General features: G+C 36.9%; 1 pseudogene; it reads left to right on the forward strand.

Moving 5' to 3' along the window:
- Positions 1-24,199: 24,199 nt before the first annotated feature.
- On the forward strand, positions 24,200-25,399 carry LOC109372563 (aurora kinase A-like; annotated as a pseudogene).
- Positions 25,400-25,786: the final 387 nt, after the last annotated feature.

Genomic DNA, 25,786 nt, shown 5'->3' on the forward strand with positions numbered 1-25,786 from the left:
TCTTTGCTGTAAACAATAGAATGAAGTCTCACTGGTTGAAGCAGAAGCATAATTAATTAAAAGTATATAAGAAGGCATTTGGCACCATTATGAGGCCTGGAAAAATAGGACTGAGTCCCTGCTTCTAGGAAAAAGATGTAAAGGAATGCTGCCGAGAGCCAGCTTGACAGCCGGGGCGCCTGGATGATCAGGCCAGGAACCCACCGAACTGTCCCTGAGCAGGATTGATCGGCACGGGGAAATGAGAAATGAAAGAAAGGCATAGTGCTTATATAAGAAGCAAGTTCCTCTTTTACCAGGAATAAATCTTATCTAAGCATAGGGGTTTTGTAGGGGTTTTTGGGGAAGGAGGAACCAATGTTCCTGTCTTAGGGGTTTGGGGGTAAGATAATGTCTTGGCAACAAGTTACATGATCACATAACATAGACTAATAATATATTTTAAGTAAAGTGAAACTTAAGGCAAATAGCAACTATCAGCAAGTCCATGATGGAAAAGTCCCAAGAGTTCATAAGTCCATGGTAGAAAGTCTCAAAGTTCATAAGTCCATAGACAGTGACATCTGAGGGTCAGGTGGTTGTGGTTTAGGAGTGTCTGCTTTTCCAAGGCGCAGGAGATGAGCTAGGCATTCTTTTAGCAGTTCCCTTTTTTTTTTTTTTTTTTTGCTGTTCAGCTAACAAGCAGTTTTACAGTCTTTCCTTCAGCACACAGAACTTGGGGGTCTTTAGCCACTTGCCATCCTCCACCTGCAGTCAGCCTAGGGTCTCAGCACTCTGAGACGGCCCCCCAACAGAATGCCAAAAAAAAAAAGTTTCTGTGAGGGACTGTTCATTTTGCTGCTGAAACCCAATGACAACTTTGCAAGGAACTTGACTGATCTGCAGCCACCACTGTCCCGCACAGATGCTACCTCTGTGTCAAGAACTTGACCTTTAACAATTGCTCTCCCCCAACAACAAATGCCTTTGCCTTCACTTGTTCTAGAAAAAAAATGGATTGAGGCATATCTGTGTTCTCATGTTGCTCATTTTAATGAAAACTTCACACAAGTTAATGAAAGCTTCACACAGGTGCAGCTGATTGGGAGAACATAGGTCACATCCCTACATTCTGTTTGTAAGGAAGGCAGGGACTTTTAGTTGTTTCTCTTCTATGTTGGATGGCATGACAGTTTAACCAATTATAAGAAGGCTAATCAAAAGATCATAGGCAGATGATACATATCCAATCCATCAGTCAAGCGCTTTACTGCACCTACTATGCATAAGACTAGGAGAGGTTGGGAAGCATCTTCTTTAAATTCAAAAAGTGCAGGGTCCACTCACTTCAATGACTACAAAAGCTTTAACATGATTTTCACGGTGCTGAATTTTTAGAACACCTATATGTTACTGAATTGACACATTTGGATAATCAGAAGAGAAAATAAATCCTCTGAAACTTTTTGATTAACTTTAGGAAATAAATTTGAGTGGCACGTTGGTATATAAGGATAAAGCTCTTTCCTGTCTCCTGACAGTATTCATAAAAAGGTGAAAATAAAAACTTGGAATGACTGACAATAAAATTTTATTGCTAGAATGAACTTATTGATATGGAAATGAAAGTCAGGTGAAAGTTATTTAAAATGAAGAAAAGTGGAATTCCAGATCTTAACAAGGACAAGAAAATGCCTAAATCCTGATGCAAAACATTCTCAGAACATTTCCAAATACAATTCAAAATGCAGCCACAGTAATGATGCCCGATTCCTTACATTATATTTTAGTTTACACACACATCAATGTGATATACATTAAATTATTGTAGAATATAGCCCTAAATATCCATGCCAGGTTTTGTGAATTCATCCAGGTAATAAAATTCATTGTCTGTTCCTGAATTAAATATTTATTTTCTACTTTTTTTTGAGGTAAAATATGTATAATATAAAATTGAAGATTTTTACCATTTTTAAGTATAAAGTTCAATGGCATTAAATACAATCACATTGTTGTGCAAATAGCACCCATCCATCTCCAGAATTCTTTCATCTTCTCCAACTTGTTGGGAGCCCTCTCAGAGTACTGAGGCCCTAGGTTGACTGCAGGTGAAGAATGACAGGTGGTTAAAGACCCCCAAGTCCTGTGTGCTGAGAAGAAGACTGCAAAGCTGCTTGTTAGCTGAACAGCAAAAAAGGGGTACTGCTAAAATCAGTAACCCAACAACGCCCAGCTCACCTACTGTGCCTTGGAAAAGCAGGAGCTCCTAAACCACAACCTCCAGACCCTCAGATGTCACTGTCTATGGACTTAGGAACTTTTGGGACTTTTCCATCATTGGACTTGCTGATAGTTGCTATTTGCCTTAAGTTTCACTTTGCTTAAAATATATTATTAGTTTATGCTGTATGATCATGTAATCTATTGCCAAGACATTATCTCACCTCCAAATGTCTAAGTCAGAAACATTGGTTCCTCCTTCCCCAAAACCCCCCTATGCTTAGATAAAATTTATTCCTGATAAAAGAGGAACTTGCTTTCTATATAAGCACTATGTCTTTTAATAAAATTTGTCCTGATTGCCATCCACAGGTAGTGACCCTCCTAATCCCAACTTTGGTGTCTATGCCATTTCTTTCATTTCTCATTTCCTCGTGCCGATTAATCCTGCTCAGGGACCGTTTGGTGGGTTTCTGGCCTGATCATTCAGGGGCCACGGCTGTCGAGCCAGCTCTCGGCACCAACTGAAACTCTGTACCCATTAAACACTACTTCACCATTTCCTGGCAACCACTGTTTTGCTTTCCATCTATGAGTTTGGCTGCTTAGCTACCTCAAATAAGTGGAATCATGCAATAGTATTCATTTTGTGACTGACTTAACTCATTTAGCATGATGTATTCAAGGTTCATCCACATTGTAGCATGTATCCTGGGTTGAATTCTCACTAAATACATCCATGCCACTTTTCTTAGGAATGCTGTAAATATTCAAAGTAATAGATATGCTTTATTTTCAACATAGAAACCTGCAAGTCATGCTGGACATATATATGTTTTCTGAACTCTCCTATGAAGAACCATAAATTGATATCATTCTACCTCCCACATAGTTAAAAACAGTGTATTCTTCATCGGTCCCACTTTAGTACTAGGCAGCAAAATCTCTTGCATGTGCTACCAAAATAATTTTTCTACCTGTTTCCCCATTTCCATTTGCCTAAATCATCTTCACATAACAGCCATGGCAATCCTTTAAAAACAAAGTAGATATGTCATTTCTCAATGTAAAATCTGAGGGACTCGCAGTGCTCTTTGACTAAAACAGTCCTTTCCCTTGGTCTTCAAGCTCTGTATGTCTGACTCAGCTCCTCTCACCTTCCCCAGTGTATCTCTTTGCCTCCTGGATTCACACACTTCCCTCCAGCACCCCCCAGGGCTCCAATTCCTCACCCATCAATCAGACTCTGCTCTTCATTTTGATTGGCATGGTCATCTTTTGATTCTGTCTAAATCCACTCATCTCTTTATTTCCTTACAGAGCACCTGGTTGTTCTTTTCCACCCTAACATTTATCACAATTTCAAATTTCACACTTGTGTGTTTATTTGTTAAAAATATGTGTCTCCCACTGGAATATAACCTCCATGAGACCATGCCCCATATTGGTTTTGTTTACTACCATATAGCAAAGACTTAGCATGACACGTGGAAGATAGCAGGCATTCCGTGAATATTGATTAAATGGATGAATGAATGATACTATGCTATAAAGTTGAAGAATTTTTCTCTAGGACGTGTATCTGATGATAAGTGAACAAATCTGATATAGATACTGAAAATCCCAGAGTCATCTCAGGCTGCAAACACTTTTAACTTACTTAAGAAATCAAGAGGTGTGCACTCCTCAACATCTTTGCCTTAAAGCTATTGACAGTCATCGGTAATGATTTCCTTACTGTGCACAATGTTGCTTTCATTGGAAATCAACTTCAGACATTTGCAATTTTGCATGACTCTCTTTGGTGCCCTAAAGTAAAACTAAATCAAATAAGTAACCTCGTACTCAATGGCAAAAGAAAGGAGAAAGGAGAGGATAATGTAGACTCATATATTGGGTCGTTGGGAAAGTCATGACATTTTTTTTATGTTTTTCAGTGCAAAATGCGTCATGACTTTCCTGACAACCCAATATATACTTATATTTAAATCAGATGAAGTCAAATTAGTTTTGCTCAAAACAGGACTATGATTTTGAAGTAAGAATTGGGTTCCAATTATGACTCAACTACTTTGAGAAATTTAATACATTAATTCTTTGTGATTTTGTTGCCTCTAATATTAAATGAAATTGCTAATTCTTACTGGAGCTACCTTTTTGGATTGTTTACATCATTAAAACAAAAATGGCATTTTATACACTTTAAAGTTCTTTAGAAACATGGTAATATATCTGTGTGGGTGTGGTTAAAGGCTGAATTCATACACATGGTAACAAATGTAATAATATAAATGTGTGTAAATCATAATTGCTTTATGGTTAACACCTAGGAAACTTAAAGAAAAAAGGCATACATTTTGATTTTTAAAAGAATAACATTGTCCAATAATGGAATCCTTATAGGTTTGTTAAAGAGATAAGTAGGTCAACTCACTGATTTTGCTGTTGCGTTATCCCAGAGATAGTAGCTGAGAGCAATGGCCATATTGTGTTTGGCATGCTCTATTTCACAATATAATTCCCAGTTTCCCACTTCTATGGAGAGTTCTGCAGACTGTTTTTCATTAAAAGCATGGCATATTTTGATTTTGCACTTCAGTTTTCCCAGAGAGAGAATGTCTCTGAGACCAGTCATTTGTGCTGCACTACCCTTGATAAGCACCACTATTAATTGGAACAAAAGTGTTTGAATAGCAAATGTCACTGAATCTCTGAGGGTGTTCAAGCCTCTGCAGCTATGAGAAAACATAAAGCAAGTCATAGCTGCATTATCTGAATGAGCTAACGCAATAAGAGGAATCTTAAATTTTGCCAATGTGTTACCAATAGCCTGAGCACCTTGACTGAATTCACCAGTTCATAGCATTTAATACATATCTGTCAGGCACTTAACCTAGTTATAAGGGTACAATGATGAGCATGGAATGGCCCCTGTCCCTCTGGGATATTGATCCGTCGAAGAAGAAAGACAGTGTCAAGTCAAAGAATGATGTGATACGTGGCAAGTGAAGGAGTGCATGTTTGTTGACACACCAGCAAAGATAAATCTATATTAGGGAATTAGGACATGTGAACTAGTTATTGCTGTGAAACAAATTACTCCAAAATGTAGTGGCTTAAAATAGCAAGCATATATTTAGCTCTTAAGTGTGCAAAACAGCTATCAGTTGGCCTTGCTCATGTGTCTGTGGCTGGGTTTACTGATTTTGACTGGACTATCACAGATCTAGAGCCTCAGCTGAGAAATCGACCTGACTGGATTCTGGGCCATGTGGTCACTAACCCTTAAGAATGTTAGCCCATACTTGTTTACATGGCAGTCACAGGGGACAAAGAGAGAATGCAGAAATTGAAAGGACTCTTGAAACCTAGACATGGAACTAATGTATGTCATGTCCATAACATCCTTGTCAAAGCAAGTTGAAGGTCCAGATTCCAGATCCAATTCAAGAAGTAGGAAAATGGACTCATTCTCTAGATGGAAACAGCTGCAGAGACATGGTGCAAAGAGCATGGATATAGGGAAAGGAATAATTGTTGCCATTTTCCCAAACAATTAAGTATAGCAGACAATAAAAAGCAAGTGACTTTGACCTGTGTCTTGAAGTTTGCCAACAAATTAGAGGAGAAGACAGTCCTTCATAATACTAAGGACAGGCTAAGTAACAAGTTGAATTTCTAGAAAGAGCTTGGGTTGGTTATCAAAGACTTGAATAAGATAAATAAAAAGCAATGGCATCAAATACACTTAGGTTAGTAATTGAGTAAACAGAAGGAGTTAAATTTTTCACACAGAAATAGCTTAAGAACCAAAACAGAAGAGGATTGTAATGGTGGAGAACAGGAGATATTATTTTAACTAAAATAGGAAATTATTGTTTAACTAAAACAAAGATGCATAAAATTTATTTTAATATCACAAAAACAATATAGTTTGCAATAATTCATATTCATAAAATAGATGTAATTTTATTAAAGTTATAATGGGTAATATAATAATCACAAATTTACAATTACATAGTTAAAATATCCTAGAGATTTATGATTGTTTTAGTTTAATATTATATCAACATATTAAATCAAAATGGGTTTTAAAAATACAAAAACTGAATTAAAAACAAAATAAAGCAAAAATCAAGGATTCCAGTGCATAGGTTGTTTTTCAGTGGCTCCAAATGTCATTGTGTTTTACAAATTTGTGTTGACAAAAAACTTATCTAGAATTCTCTACTTTAATTAAATTTGCATACATTGACAGCATATTCCAGCATAATAGATCATTTTCAGAAATAAGACTTTTACTTTGGGGCAAAGAAGGTAATTAAAAACTACAAGAATTGATTGCAGGTAACTTAAGAAAGTGACAATATTTCACTGGAAAGAGGACAAATTAAACAAGAAGCATGATTAGCATAAATCAGTATCTGAATGCTGAATGTAGGAATACCTGGAAAGAAAGCAGACTCAGAGAATAGAAAACCACCATCAGAATGCACAGTGAGATAAATCAATAATTTATTAAATAAATGTTTTGTGAATATGTATTATTTGGCAGGCCACAACATACTTCCCAAAAGTTTATTTTCTACTTTGAGAGGCAGACACATTTCTCTATTCTAAATAATAAATATACTGAATAATAATGTAAAAAAAATGTCTGAGCAGTCGTATGAATAGGGTCAAGTCAATATACCTTTCTTTTGCCAACATAATTTTAAAATAAAATTAACTCATTAAGAAAGCTAAATATGATCTCTTATCAAGGATTTTTCAGGCACGCTAATACACAAACCTAGAAACATTTTTGTATATAAGTTAAACATCTTTATACATATTTGTATCTGATGAAAATACAGCATTTATAGAAGAAATTTGGGGATAGATGAAAAAGCACATCTAGTAGCTTAATTGGACCATCTTTAAGGTTAAAATAGTTAGTTATTGGAGTTATTCTCAATCCCAATTGCATGCTTACAAAACAAGCTTAAATGCTTGTCGGTCTATCTTCTCTTCTGGGCATTTATTTCAAGAAGTCTCTGTAGCTTTAAGTTGACACAGTGATAATTATTCACTAATAGTCAATGAGTCTTTTTGAACATATTCATAAGCGCATAAAGGAATGAATTAATGCAAAGATTATGATATTCTGTCCAAATGGCAGGGGAAGGAAAGGCATCTAACAACACAGCATCACCATACCTGACTGCTCCACTGCAGTGCCACTTCCCTAGCTTTTTAACAGTAAATTGTTTTAATTATTCATCAAGGAAGGCAAATAAATGCTCAAAATGTCATGTATATATATATGCATATTTTTATATACAATGCACATATATTCATATATGCTATACCCAAAAACATCCCTGTATGCAGGAATTAGAAAGTAGAAATTAAATAGCCGGAAATCCGGAGGAAAGATGTTAGCTCTTAACACAACACTGTTACAGGTCTTCATTTTATACATAGATGAAAGACAAGATATCTTTAATTACCTTGCACTTTGTCCAGTAATTTTGGGGTCCACAGAGAAAGGAGGTGATTTTCTCACCAATACGTCAACTTAAAAGGATTGATTAAATATTGGGTTGTTGGAAAAGCCATGATGCATGTTTGCAACAGATGGCACTAGCTCATTTTTGGAAGTACTAGAGTCATTCGCATCTATGTTACTGCTATGTCATTTGACAGCTGACAGTTCTAGCTTTATTCTAAAAAAAATTGAGCACTTTGGTTGAGTTTTGGAAATTTTACAAGTTGAAGATGGAAGACCAAACTGCATTTTTGCCCTATTTTACTGTTTTACTTCCATAAAGGGAAGAACGCGTGTTAAGCTTGTGTAAAGTTTACAGTGACAATGCTCTACGAGAACGTCAGTGCCAACAATGGTTCATGAAATTCCATGCTGGTGGTTTTTATCTCAACCACTCTCCTTGGTCAGAGAGGTCCACCAAGGTTGAAGATGACAAAATAAAGGCATTGATCGAGTTAAACCCATATTACAGGACACGAGGGATTGCAGAAACATTGAACTTCCATCATTCAAGTGTTCACGGCCACCTGAAGAAGCTGGGATATGTAAGCAAGCTCAATATTTGGGTTCCACATAAACTCAAAGAAATTCATTTAATGGTGCGTATGAACATCTGCAATATGCTCATTAAATGTGAAGAAAATGATCCATTTTTGAAGCGACTGATAACTGGTGATAAGAAGTGGATTGTTTACAACAATGTGGTCACTAACGATCTTGTTCCCAACGTGATGTTTAACCTCAAACGACATCGAAATCAGACATTCATCAGAGGAAGGTTATGCTCTCAGTTTGGTGGAATTTTAAAGGTGGTATGTTTTTCAATCTCCGACCAAGGAACCAAACAATCAATTCGAATGTGTACTGTCGACAATTGGACAGTTTGGATGAATTCATCATCCAGAAATTTCCAGAGCTTGTTAATTGTAAAGGAGTTGTGTTCCATCGCAACCACATGAGACCACACACAAGGTTGATCCCCCATCAAAAATGATAGGAGCTTGGATGGGATATGTTGCCACATCCACCATACTCACCTAACCTTGTGCCATCAGACTTCGACTTGTCCCACTCTCTTCAAAACTCCTTGCGTGGTATAATGTTCAATTCAGACGAGGCTGTAAATCAGCACCTTGTTCAGTTTTTCACAGGTAAAGACAGGTCCTTCTAAAGGACCTGAGAGATGAAGCTCACTGAGAGATGGCAAAAGGTTATCAAACAAAATAGGCAATATGTCATTGATTGATCTTTGTTGTTTATATAAATAAATAACCTTTGAAAGACATAGACAAATTATGTCATGACTTTTCCGACAACCCAATATATGTATTTAAAAAGTGATTAAAGTATGCAGTTTGACAATATGAAAAGCACCAGAAAATGGAGTCATATACATACAGATTTAAAAAGATATTTAAAAAAATATTTTTAAAACAAGAGGAGACAAGTAAACAAGGTAAAAAATACATCTAAAATATATTTAAAGACATATTTTGAAAACAAGGTAGTTAAATATTATAAAATTTGTATTTGTTAAAAAAGAGAGGTTTATGTATGTGTGAAAAGGAGTTTCACTGTACCATATTTGTTGAGAAGGATAAATAAGAGTTTGAATGGAAGAAAAAAAACAGAGTATTTATTAGTGGAAATGTAAACTTAGAATCTATCATATAAACTGCTACTGATTGTGGAAAGGGCAAATACTACTCATCATTCTCCCCTTGGTAAATATAGAAATCCACACATTTATAGCACATATTCTTTAGGCTGTAATAATATCAGACTTGGACTGAATTACACTGTCTTTTAACACTGTCCTTCCAGAGTCTCCAACTTGCAGATGGTATATTGAGGGATTTCTCAGCTTCCATGATTGTGTGAGATAATTCCTTATAATAAATCTCTTCCTACACATACTCTGTTGGTTCTGTTTCTCTAGAGAACCCTGACTAATAACAGGAAGTGATCATTATACCACCTCCAGATATTCAGGTTTTTCCACCTAGTTCTTCTAAAAGAAAACACTGCAGTTCCTAAGTTAATAATTTAATGTTTTACTCCTTTTAACCCTAAATATTCTCAGATCCTAAAAAGGACCTGAAATTTAATTAAAGCAGTTTTAATAAGATATATTTTACATAACATACAATTCACCCATTTGAAGGATATAAGTCAATGTTTTTAAGTATATTCACAGAGTGTACAACAACAACAATCTAATTTTAGAATATATTTGTCACCCCAACCTGAAATCTCATACTCGTTAGCAATTGCCCCCTATCTTCACTCCAACACTTTGTAAATGTCTAACCCCAGGAAATTATAGCCTACTTTCTGTCTCTATAGGTTTGCCTATTCTTTCTGTTTCAGATCAATAGACTCATACAACATGTGGAGGGTTTTCTTTGAATGGATTTTTTCATTAGCATAATGTTTTCAGTGGTCATCCATATTGTAGCCTGTGTAAGTTCTTTCTTTTTATTGATAAGTGATACCTATTTGATGGATATACCACATTTTATCCATTTATAAATTGATTGACATTTGGGTTGTTCCGCCTCTTTTTGGCTATTATGGATAACGTTACTACAAATATACATATACAAGTTTATTGTTTAGATATGTTTTCATATCTCTTGGATTTACCTAGGAGTGTAATTGTCATATGATAACTATATGTTTTACCATCTGAGGAACTGACTGCCAAAATATTTCCAAAATGCTTTGCTTTCTAAAGCCCCTTTACACTTTTAATGAGGACATCAATTTCTACTCACCAACACTTGTTATTATTTGTCTTTATTTATAGACATCTTAGAAGGCAGGGAATGCCACCTCAAAGTGGTTTTGATTTATATTTCCTTATTGACTAACAATGTTGAGTGAGTTTTCATGTATTTATTGGCTATTTGTATGCCTTCTTTGGAGTAATTTCTATTCAGATTTTTTGTTCATCTTAATTGGATTGTTTATGTTTTTACTATTGAGTTGTAAGTGTCTTTATATTCTGGATACAAACTTCTTATCATATATATATATATATATATATATATATATATATATATATATGAATTTCAAATATCAACTCCTGTTTTGTGGGTTGCCTTTTTAATCCCTTGGTAGTATGTTTTGTAGTATAAAAGTTTAGAAGTATGATGAAGTACAGTTTATCTTTTATGCCACCTTGTGCTTTTGGTGTTATATCTAAGAAACTCATGCTTAATTCAAGGTCATGAACATCAACTCCTAAGTTATTTTTCTAAGAGTTCTATAATTTTAGTTCTTGCATTTACGTATACAAAATAATTTTAGTTAATTTTGCTGAATGGTTTGAAATAGGACTTCAAAGTTATTATTTTCCATATGTACTCTCATATCCAGTTGTCCCAGCCTCATTGGCTAAAAAAGTTATTCTTTCCCTACTGCTTTGGTTTTGGTACCATTGTTGAAAAATCCATTGACCATAAATATAAGAACTTATTTCTGTACTTTCCATTTTATTTAATTGATTTACAGGTCTATTTTATGCTAGTACCACACTATCTTGATCAATGTAGCTTTGTAGTAAGTTATGAAATCTGGAGGTTTAAATCTTTCAATATTTTCTTTATTTTCATTGCTGTTTGGGCTGTTCTATGTCCTTTACTGTATTCGTCTACTAGGGCTGCTATAACAAAGAACCATGAACCGGGTGACTTAAGCAATAAAAAATTATTTTCTCACAATGTGGAGGCTAAAAGTCCGAGATCAAGAGGTAACAAGGTTAGTTTCTTCTGATAACTCTCTCCTTGGTTTATAAATTGTCATCTTCTCCCCGTGTCTTCACATGGTCTCCCGTCTCTTTACGTCTGCCTGTGTCCAAATTTATTTTGCTTTTTAACGACACCATTCCTATTGAATTAGGAACCAACCTATGACCTCATTTAAAGTTAATTACCTCTTTAAAGGCCCTATCTCTAAATATAGTCAAATTCTCAGTTACTGGAGGCTAAGACTATAAAATATGAATTTTGGAGAGACATAATTTATCTCATAACACTTTCATAATCATATAAATTTTAGGGTCAATTTGTCATCAAACAAAAAGACACCTGAGATTTTGATATAGACTGATTTTGATATAGTGTTGAATCTGTGCATTATTTTGATCTAAAATGGCCTCCACTTGGCCAACATGATCCTCTGTTCATTTGTCTGTGGATCTTCCACAGGAACCAATTAGACTGAAAGCTATCTTGCTTTCTGCCATAGCAATGCATTCCAAGTTTACTTTGTGCTTTTCAACTCCAAACATGATGAATTCATTTCTCCAAGGGAGCCGTGATTCCATTTATCAGAAAAATAGTATTGAAGAACAAGAGTCTGGATGCTTGGATGAATCGTGAATTTGAAATTGCTGCTAGAACTTTTCAACATATGTAACTAAGAGTACATGTATATTATTCTGAATTTAACTCAGGTTGGTAATGCCATATTAACATTTACAATATGGGTAAAAGAATATTGTTCTACTTACATCCTTGATGCTTTAATTGTCCTTCTCAGAGTCAATTTTTTAAAAAATGGGGGCTATCAAGAGGCGCCTTCTGCTCTTGATCTGCTTATGAAGCAAAATCAGTTCTTCATGTTGTAGTCTCTCACTGTGCAACATTATTCTAGCAAAACTCACAAAAATTAAAGCCTAAAAGAGGACTTAATCAGTTGCACATTTTAGATGAGAGCAAAGAACACACACAGGTGGAAGAATTAACAATAATTGCATTCATGATGTTTCCATTCTTTCCAAATCTAAAATCTTTGCATGAAATGAGATCCAAGCAGATCTTCTAAGCCTTTGCATATTGGGATCTCCATCTACCCTTTCTTTAAAAGAAACAAGAAAAAAGTAAGATGCCGTAGCAGTTAGGAACGTGAGATCTGCTTTCAGACAGACTAAGGTCAATCTTTGGTTTTGCTGCTTTTTAACTGAGTGATCTTGTCAAATTTCTTACACAGTCTTTTTCAGTTTCCTTTGTGTGTGTGAAGGGGAGCAGAAGATAATTTTTCCAACTTCAGAGGGTTGTGATAAAGATGAAATGAGTTAATGTTTACAGATATATATTAAATGAATTAGTACTTACAACTGTTCCTGGCACAAACTGTTAAATAAATCCAATATCATTATTTAAAAAAATTTTTCATTCTTTTCTCTATGATCTCACTTATACGTGGAATCTAAAGAATAGAATAAATGAGCAAACTAATCAGAAACAGCCTCAGAGATATAGAGAAAAAACTGAGGGTTGCTAGATGGGAGGGGGATGGGGATGAGGGAGAAGGTGAGATTAGAAAGCACTCATTGGTAACTACAAGATTGCCACGGGGATACGAAAGACAGTTTGGAAAATGATGTGACCCGCATACCAACCAAGCGTTTCCAACTCGTCAGCCAGGAGTTTACCAAAAGGGTACCTGAGAGGATTGGGTGGGAGACTGGAAAAGAAAGAGACTAGAGACGAAAGCTGGGGACAGGAGGTCCACCCAATGCTGATAGCAGAGAGTGGCCCCGTTTATTGTTTATACACAGCTTTTATAGCAAATGTAACTTTCATTAGGTTGGCAGTTTTGGGAACTTGAGAGAGTAGTCCTCTCCTCCCAGGGAACACCTCCCCTGGGTCTTTCCATAGGGTGTGGGGAAGCAATCTCCCCAGGGTTAAAGCAAAACATAACAAGCAGAAACTGTTAACAGGATGGCATTGCACTCTAGCTTTCAAGGCCGTTGGCTGTTTTCTCCTCAGCGGCCAACCTTCCCACGCTGCTCACCCGGACCTGAGAGCCTCTCAGCCTTCCAGCTTTCAGGCTTAGCCCTTACTGCAGACCTCCAGCTCCCCACAGGAGAATATAATCAATAATGTTGTAAATATTTTGTAGGGTATCAGATGGGCACTTGTCTTATTAGGGAGACCACTTCATGGATGGTGTAGATGCCTAACCACTGTGCTATACACCTGAAGCTGAAGCTGAATAATATTGAATGTCAAATATAATTTAGCATATATATATATATATATATATATATATATATATATATATATATATATATTCACAGGATATGGAGTACAGCATAGGGAATAGAGTCAATGTAACTGTAATAGCTACATACAATGTCAGATGGGTAGTAGATTGGGGGGAGGGGCATTGTCACTTTGTGAGGGGTGTAAATTTCTAACCATTACATTGTTTTGTACACCTGAAACTAACTAAAAAAATAAAACAATAAAAAAATTCTTCCTAACAATGAGAATTATGAGACCACAGTATTTTCCTTCATGATAAGTTTAAAACTTTATCACTCTTTTTTCTGAGTTTTTAAAACCTTTCCTGAGAAAATACGACTTAAAGACCTTGGTAAATATTAAAAAGAAAAACATGCATAAAGCAAAAGCATGGATAAAAATTTTGACAAAAAGGGTTTATCAATCTTAAACATCTATTACTAGCTATGATAATTTAAATCAAGATAATTTATGATTTGAAAAGAACACTTTAAGAATCAAGGTAGGGGCCGGCTGAGTGGCACATTGGTTAAGAGCTGGCTTGGGATGCCAGAGGGCCCCGGTTCGGATCCCACATATGAGGGCCAGTGACACTGCCCTCCACAGCTAAGATGCTGAACAACAGCTCAACCTGGAGCTGGGCTGCCGTGAGTCGCCGGCGATAGTGTAGGCTGCAGCCCCCTGCTGTAGTGGGTTGCCATGGGCTACCGTGTGTAGCCAGCAGCCAGCGTGAGCGGCCAGCAGCCACAGTGAGTGGCCGTCCAGAAGCCGGCGACTGATCTGCCTCGCCCAGGAAGAGCGCAATGATGGTGCCAACTTGGGCCAGTGAAGCAACATCCTCCACAACTAGACTGAAGAACAAAAGGACAGCAACTTGTCTGTTCCCCTTCCCCTAATTCCCCAGCACTGTTCCCATCCCCCAATTCCCCAATAAAAAAATCTTTAAAAAAAAAGAATCAAGTTAAATTGTGACAGATAAATTTATATGAAAACATATACCACTTCAAAAAAAGATTTATAGTAACACAGGTAATGCCTGTTAAGGTGACTGCTGTTTCTTGCATTTGTCTTTTGTAATAAGAATTCACCTCAGTTGTTGTATCTGTCAGTGGCCGTACCAGATGTGCTACTGAAAGTTCTTAAAACATTTGAGCGTCCTGGGGATAATTTCTGCTTCCATGGTAACTACCCTGTTGAGCCCCAGTTTTAAATAACTTTTTGCAGGCTGACACTTGGAGGCACCTGCTCAGAGAAACATCTTTCTTAGGACTGGAGCAACACACAAAATAAAAAATCAATTAATCAATCAATCAATCAATCAATCAATCAATAAATACATATAAATGTTTCATGTTTACCTTCTTCTGCATTAAATATACCAGTTAGTGTTTTAAATATTTAGAAAATGATTTCTTTGGAATATACTTAGCTATAATTATTTTGGTTTTTTTTAATGCTGACTTAAGTACTTAGAAGTACTGGTAGTTTACGAGCATCTTTTTTGACAAGATGTGTGTTATGCCCACTGATAAAAGAATCACCAGTGGTTCATGTATTCATTCATTCATTAATTTGGCAAGTGTTGAATTGGTTTGTTAACAAGAGGCAAGACACAAATGCTGACCTGAGAATCTAGCAATCTAGTTGTAAAACAGACCTACAAAAAGATCATTCTAAGACACTTTGCAAATTGCAATGGGTATTAATTATACAGGGTAATTTACAGATGTGGATACATAGGAGATATTCCTTATCAGCATGGAGAAGGAGCAGTCATAGAGCACTCTCTAGGGTAGGTTAGGAGCCTAAGGACAGGGCAAGGCATGGAGAAGAGGAACAATTTGGTGTCGGGATATATGTAGGCATGGCAGGTTATTTGGGATTGTGGAAATAGGAAATACAGAGGAAGTTAAAAAAATACCTGCAGACAGAGGTAATGTGGAGGGTCACATAGTCATTATATTGTGGCTCCAAGCTCATATTTTCTGAGGGTCACTGAAAGTTTTATGGCAGAAAAGAAACATAGTCAGATTTGATTTTTAAATAAGTCTCTCTGGCGGCCATGTCACAAATGGCTCTGAGGCAGAAGACTAATAGCAGGGGATAAGGGTTCTAGACCAGAAAATATGAAAGCCTAGAATACCACAATGCCTAGAGGGAAAATAATTAAATATTTGCATGGAATAAAAGTTAGAAGGATGAAAGACTGGTTGTGTGGGAGAAGAGTCAACTGCGATCACATATTGTATTAAGTCGCTGGTGATTACAACTGAGAGCAGGTATTAGATATAATTAGTTTGAGGTGCCTGTGAGTATCCAGGTAAAGATGACCAACAGGAAGTCCTTTACCTGAGTCTGAAGTGTAGGAGGCATACTGCACTAGGCTTAAAGATGTGGGTCTTCCCCATCTACAGGCAGTCAATAAACTTGCAGAGGGTATAGTCAGCTAGCATAAATGGGTAGACAAAAACAGCAACAATCCAAGTATAGGGTCCAGGAGATGTTGAAATGCCTGTGCTGCTCCTCCTTATGGGTGGAGTCAGTATGAAGGTGAAAGCCTTTAACCTCAGGTCTCAAACTTTTGGTTAAAAAATATGGAATAATTAAGCGTTCAATGGCAACCAGAGAGCTTGGCATTATCATAGTTTATAAATAGTACATACCAAATACTTGAACATCAAAAGTCTTTGTTTCTCCATTCTGTCTTTAATCCCAATTCATAGAATTTATGTTAATAATATTGTTACCAAACTCTGGTTTGGCTGCCTGCTGCTCACGAGCCAATGATCGAGAGAAAAGAGTTGGTGGAGAGAAATGGAGGTTTATTCAAGATGTTGGCATTCCAAGAAGATGGCAGACTCCTGTCTCAAAGGCCATATTTCCCTTCCAAGAATGGCCAGTAGGTTTTATAGGCACAGAAGAAAAAACAGAACAAAGAAAGGGGGGAGTTAGGCAATTTCTGGGTGCTGAAGTCCGGGAAAAAAAAAACCTCCTGGGGGTCTGGTTTGCTTTGAGATAATGTTGTCTCTGACCCAGTTGTAGGAGAGATTTATGCATCATCTGGTGGAAAATTGCCTGCTTATCCACGTCCAGTTATTTAAGGGCTGAAACAGTTTCTTTCAAGTCCCTGTTCTGGAAATTAACCAGATTAACGAGGTGTGCATGTAATCTTGGGAAAACAGACCAATCGAATCAGGAAGGAATGGGAAGGAAACAAAATAACAAAAAAGAAAACTAAACTAGATTGTTAAATCTTGAAAAGTATGCCGTCACCCTTACAGTATTGGTTTTTATTCATTCTGGGAGATAATTTTATGACTATTCTTTTATTTATTAAAGGTTAATATATAATCTTTAGTCAAGGTATTCTTTTAACCAGCCTATAAAAGATGATTAAATTAGCACCTGGGTTGTTCTTTGGCATCTTTTTTCTGTTTTCATACCTCCGATTCTTATATTTCATGTTCTCAAAAAGTATTTATATCCTGTTCTGAAACTATTATTAAGCTTCTGTTCTTATTTGTAGATTGTTTCTAACATTAAAAAGAGATCACTGGCATTCACAATACTGGGATTATGTAACTATTTATTACTTTAGAATCAATTTATAGGATTAGATCCATAGTAAAAGAAATGAAAATTTTGAATCCATATCTGTGTCTCAGAAAAATATTACAGACATATTTAAATAGAGCCAGCTTAATTTTATGAGTTAACGGAATTGATGACACAAATCAGAATTGTAAATTAAATTTTAATTAATTGCTTTTATTATTTTCTCATGTCACCCTCCAGTTTTACTCTGAATTGACATGTTTTTTACTCATACCTAAAAAAATATATATATTATGCTTTATTTTGGTGTTTCATACCACAGTGGATCTACCAGTCTGGGTCCTCTTAATTTCCATTTTCCCCAGATTTTCCAAATATTGGCTCAGCATCCTGTGACAGACATGTGAAATTAGCTCACCAAGCAGAGAAGCCTACACTCTACTACTGTGCCTCCCTATACTGCAGAGGCTGGATAGTTTTAAAACAAAATCAAGCCAACAAAAGCCTAAATTTCGTAAATTCCCTTGGAAATTGGGTTCTACAAATCAGTTCAAAAATTAGTTGATCAGGCGAGATAGGCTGGGTGATCAAGCGATTCGTTTTGCCGGTGAGAATTGTTATGCAGACGAACTTGCTATGAAGCCCACAGTTCTGGTGGTGGTCTCCAAATCCTTGGGTCATGACAAGGAAGTGTGTGTGCCTGGGGTCAACATGCAGCAGTTGTGTTGCTGGAATCTGTGGCGGTTTCTGAGTCCTCACTGGAGGCCAACCTAAAGCCTATTTTTCTAGACCTTCCAACATTTTTTTGTTCGGCAAATTTCCTGCATTAAATACATTCTGCTTAAAGTGTATAACGCGATTTTGGTTACCTGCAAATAATTTTTACCTTACACACGCTCTTTATTTTTCCAATAAATAAAAATATGTAAATACATTATAGTCATACAAATATATTTAAAATATATATACATATAATATCATAGCTTATAAATAATACATGCCACTATATAAACATATTTTAAAACATATTTTTGAATTATTTAGTGTAAAGCCTCTTTAGTTATCTCCATGAAGCTAAAAATTCTGACATTTAATGTGACTCTGAGGAGTAAGCAGATGTCTGTACTCAGTCTGATATCTAATTTATAAATCTTTTTATTTTTGTTAATAACTATAAAACAGAGTGAAAATTATACATATTATTATAAATAATTATACCTTACTTTTATACATCTTATATGTACTTAAATATTTTTTAAGTCTATGTTTTATATATTTTTCACTATTAAATAAATGATAAAATTATACTAGTTATTGACAGGGAACTATTAACTTCATATAGACCTACATAATCTGGGAGAAATGGTTTATATGCTTCTAACTTTCACACTTCAGACTACAAAGAACCTATATTTCTGATGTCACTTTATTCATCATTTAAATACAGTATCTTGACAGATGCTGGAGGCAAACAAAAGGCCCAGGACTGCCTTGATTGAATGCTAATGAGTAATTTTGCATAGAAATTTATGTCAGAATACACTGGTTTAAAAGACATACTTTGCTCAAGTGTTTCACTGGATACTATCGATGTCATTCTTACAAAAGCATCATCCTCTCTTTACAATATATTTGTTTTGTTTTATGGTTTTTTGGGGTTTTTTTTGCTTTTTCCAGCATGAAATCAGGTCTAGAGAATATATTTTAATCTGAAAATATTACCACTTGGCAAAGAAACAAATGAGAGATTCCTTGAATTTTACATAACTCACACTTAATTTTGAGGTAGACACAAAAATGCATCCTAATAGTTTTAGAAGTAGTAACAATAGAATTAGGGACATAACAATGGATTTTACAAAAAATGGAATAGAAGCTAATTCTCATTAATGATAATCTCTGGGGCTCACTGCTTCAGATGTGAGGTTTAGTATATATAACAAGGAAATCAAATAGGGCTGATTAGTTAATGAAACACATGTACACACACATTCAAAAACACACAAAATAAAGTGGCATCTAGGAGGCTCAATCTCCTATCTAAATAAAAATTAAGTCCTTTATATTAAAATTACATTTGTTAAGTTTTATGTTATTCCAATTCCTAATTATAAATTGGAAAAATATTGCTTCCAAAAGAGTACTTTTACTCAAAAGGATATAAAAGTTAGTAAGCAATGACATTGTAAAATCTGTGTCAGATAACTAGAGCCATACTTAAAATGTTTAAGTTCATTTCTTTCTGAAGTGTGGCTTTGGGAAGTCTTTTAAACATAGGGGAGCAGTGCAGGAGAAGATAGAAGCTTATTGGAAATGGAACTGTTAAAGGTGGAATACTTCAATTTAAAGGGATATTTCTGCATTAGACTTGGCATATTCTTTACACTGTCTCAGCCTCAGACTATTTATGAATGAAAGAATGGTGGCTGAAATTATGTCATGATAACATAGGCCCTTCTGGAATATATTGGGTTGTCAGAGAAGTCATGATGCATTTTTGCAACGAAAAACATGGAAAAAATACGTCATGACTTTTGCAACAACCCAATATCTATGTCCAAACCAGGATTACAACTGTCTCCATCCTAGAAACCACATCAGAGAAATACATTAAAAAAGAAATATATTATATATGCATATATTTATTTGTAAGCTGTATTGTATTTTATATATAATTTAATACTTAAAAATATATTTCAAAAGTAGGTTACCTTACATATATACGGAAATACACACACACACACACACACACACACACACACAGAAAGGAGTAGAAATGAGGTGTGTGTGTGTGTGTGTGCACACGCGCGTGTGTGTGTGTGGATAGTGGGTATGAAGGAGAACTGCATAATTGGGCAGGTGGAAAAGGGTAGAATGTCAGAGTGATTCCGCAATTTGCTACGGCACTCTAACACTCATCAGAAGGCACTGGATATCCTCACCACAATGGGGCTAAAACTTTTCTCAGCTCCCACTGTGCCTTCATGAGACATAACACTGATCAGTCTTTGTCTTAAGAACTCAGATGAGCTTCTCCGTTTTTTGTCGTTCTAACATATTCATATGCAAGAATTGAACCAGCTTGCGTTCAAACTATAATTAACAAGAAGGACACTAACCAAGCAGCCTTATTATACTGAATATGGTTTGAATTTGATTATTCCCCATTAAATAACAGCACACATGATATTTTCTTACCAAAATCATGAAAAGAGCTATTTCCAAAATAATGCAAATATAAAAGTCACATATTCTCTAAAATAAGAATGGATAATTTAAATCTCCCTGGAAGCAGCTGGAACTTGCCCTCCAGCTATGTAAACTTATTTCCATTTTAATATTTACTCAAGGTTATTGTCCCATTTAATCCCTCCACCCCCTAAAATTCATCACACCATTCCTGAAAACTCTGGATAGCTTATTTTGCATGGTATTGATATTTATGAAATTTTTATACTGAAAGAGAGTAAGCAGAAAAAATCATTTTACTAAGTGATTGAAATTTTATATTTTTCAATTTTTATTTGCATTTCTGTATTTGGGTATTAAGTAAGAAAAGCTTTGGGTAAACTGATATACTAAGAGACTTGTCATATATCATTTTTTCTTTAATTTTTTCACTGGCTTATCTTCCCATCCTATTAGGAAAAAATTGCAAACATAGCACCAAGTGAAATTTAAAGTTAATAATATTATGGTGCATGCATTTAAAGTGATAGCCAAAAGAGAAAACTCACCATCAAAAGTGAACAATGGCGGGCCAGCTGAGTGGTGCATTGGTTAGGAGTTGGCTTGGGGCGCCAGCTCTGAGCAGCAGGGCCTCAGTTCGGCCCACATGGGAACCCGTGACGCTTCGCCCTCTACAGATAAGATGGTGAACAACAGCTCATCCTGAAGCTGGGCTGCCGTGAGCTGCTGTGAGCAGCCGTCCAATGGCCGGCAAGTGATGTCCTCACCCAGGAAGAGCGTTGGTACGATAATACCAACATGGGCCAGTGAAGCAACGTCCTCCACAACTAGACTGAAGAACAAAAGGACAGCAACTTGTCAGTTCCCCTTCCCCAATTCCCCAATGCTATTCCCCTCCCCCAATTCCCCAATAAAACCTTTAAAAAAAAAGTGAACAATGGCTTAAAAATGCCATAGAACTAATATTTATTGAGCATCTACTATGAGCCAGATTCTGTGCTATGCATTTTCTATAAGATAGTCCTATTTGATTTTCACAGTGCTTCTATAAGATCAGCTCTAGACCCCTATTTTAAGGGGATGAAGAAACTGAAACTTGGAGAGTCTAACTGATATGTCCAATATCACACAGCTGAAATACAGAGCAATATTGATAATATCACTGTATCTTCTCTTTCTACTTGGGCTCTGGGAAGACTCTCAGACATTTCTGGAAGTTCACTGGGGTCATGTGGCTATTCTGACTGATAGGCTGTGGGGCAAAGTTGTATGCGTCACTTCTGCTGGGAGTCAGTTAGGAGCCCTTGTGTTATCCACATTTTCTCTTTCACCAATGCTGCAGCCATTGATGCTATCAGATAACATAAGCAGAGCGGTAAGACAGAAGTCACCTCTATTTCTGAGGCATATCAGACTGCTGCTGACACCCACCAAGTAGCATTAGACTTACAATGAGAGATTGAACATTTGCTTTGTTAAGCCACTGAAACTTCAGGGTATACTGGTTAATTGAACAACTTGGTCTGTTTTGATTAAAATATTAAAAGGAAAGTATCAATAGTAATTTTGTCTTGTATTATTGGATAGCAAGGGGAAAGATCATATGGAGAGAATATACAAAGTCCGACAATTAAGTTCACGAACTCATCCTAGAAAAAGTGCTACATACCTCATTGCTAAATATTACTACAATCACATTTAAAGTACTCCCCTTGGGCATCTATGCAGTGACACCAGCACCTAGTCCACTCTTCAAATCAATTTTGGAACTCTTTTTCTGGAATGGCCATCAGAGCTGTCATCGTATTACCCTTAATGTCTTGAATGTCATCAAAATTTCTTCCTTTCAATATTTCCTTTACCTTTGGGTAAAGAAAGAAGTCATTGGGAGCTAAAAACTGTCTCATAGGCAGTGCCATGTAAGCTAATGCATTTTCATGATGCAAGAGCCATGAATTGTTTGTGAAAAGTTCAGGTTGTCTAACTGTTTCATGCAGTTTTTTCAGCACTACCAAATAGTAAACTTGGTTAACTGTTCATGCAGTTGGTACAAATTCATAATGAATAATCCCTCTGATATAAAACAAAAAATGTCAGCAACATCATTGCAACAAGGTCACGAACTTAATTGTCAGACCTTTCATATATTAAATGTAATTTCACATGCTGAACTGAATAATAGGGTAACAACTAGCTTCCTGTGGCAATTTAAGTTTAAATTAATTAAAATTACAAAATTAACTTATTAGTCATACTACAAATGTTCAATAGTCACACATGTCTGGTCGTTCTAATACTGAACAGCACAGACATTTCTGATATCACAGACAATATAAAATATGATGAGAGACATCTCTCTTTATGCATTCCAGATATTGGCAGACACCAATATTAAGTGAGCATTGAAGCAGATGGCTTCAGAAATTCTTCTGAGTCATGAATCCTTTGAAAAAAACAAACACTATTTACATTTGCTAAAAATAAAGTTGTTTGGGAAAATAATAAGAAAGACAAACCATGGGGCTGGCCGAGTGGCACGTTGGTTAAGAACTGGCTTGGGACGCCAGAGGGCCCCGGTTCGGATCCCACATATGAGGGCCAGTGACACTGCCCTCTACAGCTAAGATGCTGAACAACAGCTCAACCTGGAGCTGGGCTGCCGTGAGTCGCCGGCGACGGCGTAGGCTGCAGCCCCTGTGGCAGTGGGTTGCCATGGGCTACCGTGTGTAGCCAGCAGCCAGCGTGAGCGGCCAGCAGCTGCAGTGAGCGGCCGTCCAGAAGCCGGCGACTGATCTGCCTCGCCCGGGAAGAGCGCAATGATGGTGCCAACTTGGGCCAGTGAAGCAACGTCCTCCACAACTAGACTGAAGAACAAAAGGACAGCAACTTGTCTGTTCTCCTTCCCCCAATTCCCCAGCGCTGTTCCCATCCCCCAATTCCCCAATAAAAATATCTTTAAAAAAGAAAGACAATCATGTGTTTTTTTTTCTTCTCCCCAAAAATATCTTTGACTTTCTGAAAATATAAATATATATTTAAAAATTGAGTAGCCATATATGATATCCAATTGTGCTGGGAAATAGAATTTGTAGAGCCTCCCATGTAATACAAAACTACCAAGTTACTAACTGTTCTTGTCATGTTCATGCCGCATACATTCCACTCAAACGCATACATTCTACTTCTCTGTCCACTAGCATCATGGTAATGTAATTTCACTGCATGTAGGAAGTCAGTAAACAGACATCGCTCTTTTTAATTAAAATAAAATCTCAGAAGGTTTTTTTTTATTATTATTACTTCTCCTAAATCTAAGTTTGTGACTCTCTTCTCATGTAAAAGAAAAGGGGAAGATAAGTAGAACATGAGAAAGGAGTTTACATATTCGAAGAATGAGAAACTTTCTGAGACAAAGCCAAAATCAATTAAGGCATCAATACATTTGTAACATCACAGCACTTTGAGAAGCTATCTCAGCAAAGATTCAAGCATTTGAGAACTGACTCTGGGTGGTGAACAATGTAATATATAAATGATGTATTATAGAAGAGTACACTTAATACCTATGTAATTTTACTAACCATTGTCACCCCAATAAATTTTAATTAAAAAAAAAAATTGATCCTAACAGCTGGGCTCTCGAAATGACTCGGTAGCTTTAGGTTGGAGGCAAAAGTCGACAGACACGATGGATAAACCTAAAGAAAACTGCATGTCAGGGCCTGTTAAGACAACAGTTCCACCTGGTGATGGTCGAAAACGTGTTCCAGTGACTCAGCAGTTCCCTTCTCAGCATCCATTACCTGCAAACAGTGGCCAGGCTCAGCAGGTCTTATGTCCTTCAAACTTCTCCCAGTGAGTTCCTTCACAAGCACAAAAGCTTGTCTCCAGCCATAAACCGGTTCAGAATCTGAAGCAGAAGCCATTGCAGGCAACCAGTGTTCCTCGCCCTGACTGCAGACCACTGACTAGCACCCCAAAGAGTGAGCAACCCCAGCCACCAGTGCTGGAAATAATTCTGAAAAGGAACTGGCATCAAAACAGAAAAATGAAGAATCAGAAAAGCAATGGACTTTGGAAGATTTTGAAATTGGTTGCCTGCTGGGTAAAGGAAAGTTTGGTAATGTTTATTTGGCGAGAGGAAAACAGAGCAAGTTTATCCTGGCTCTGAAATTATTGTTTAAAGCTCAGCTGGAGACAGCAGGAGTTGAGCATCAGCTGAGATGAGAAGTAGAAATTCAGTTCCACCTTAGGCATCCTAATAGTCTTAGACTCTATGGTTTTTTGCATGATGCCACCAGAGTTTACCTAATTTTAGAATATGCACCTCTTGGAGCTGTCTATAGAGAACTTCAGAAACTGTTCAGGTTGGACAAGCATGGAACTGCCACTTACATCACAGAATTGTTCAATGCCCTGTCTTACTGCCATTCAAAGAGAGTTATTCAAAGAGACATCAAGCTTGAGAATCTGCTCCTTAGATTTGCTGGAGAGTTTAAGATTGCAGGTTTTGGGTGGTCCGTGCAAGCCCCCCTCCTCCAGGAGAACCACCCTCTGTGGCTAGCTGGACTACTTGCCTCTGGAGATTATTGAAGGCCAAATGCACAACGGGAAGGTGGCTCTCTTGAGCCTGCGTTCTTTGCTATGAGTTTTTAATTGAAGCTCCCTTTTGAGCCAAGCACATACCAAGAGGCCTACAAAAGAAAATGGCAGGTTAGATTCACATTCCCTGACTTTGTACCATAGAGGACCCGGGACCTCATCTCCAGACTGCTGTAGAGGCCGACCTTGAAAGAAATCTTCGGATCACCCCTGGATCACAGCAAATGCCTCAAAACCATCAAGTGGCCCAAAACTTTACAAAGAATCAACTGGCAAACAATCGTAACACTGTTGCAGGGGGAGCAGCCAGTGGGCTGAAGGATAATCAGTGGGAAACAGGCTCCTGACATACTTACTGCTGACTTACCTGCCTACAATCTGGAGCGCTCCAGAAAGATGTTTGTTTTTGTGCTGAGCAGGTGGGACCTCAACCTCCTCATTCAGAAAGTCCCACTTCAGTAAACATGACACTCTGAAGTGAAAGTGGCCATGTGAACTGCTATGATTTCCGCTGGTTTTATAATCCCGGGGGAGGGTTCAAGTTCAACGGCCCCGCAGCCTGTTGGCGTCAGGCGTCCTTGTGGGAGGTGAGCCCGGGGTCAGGGTGGGCAGAGCGGCCCCTCTGCCCTGGCTCCATCAGGTCAAGGGCTGTGCGGTAACCTTCCAAGCACCT

This window comes from Hipposideros armiger, unplaced genomic scaffold (genome assembly GCF_001890085.2).
Source record: "Hipposideros armiger isolate ML-2016 unplaced genomic scaffold, ASM189008v1 scaffold_644, whole genome shotgun sequence".
In the NCBI taxonomy this organism is placed as follows: Eukaryota; Metazoa; Chordata; class Mammalia; order Chiroptera; family Hipposideridae; genus Hipposideros; species Hipposideros armiger.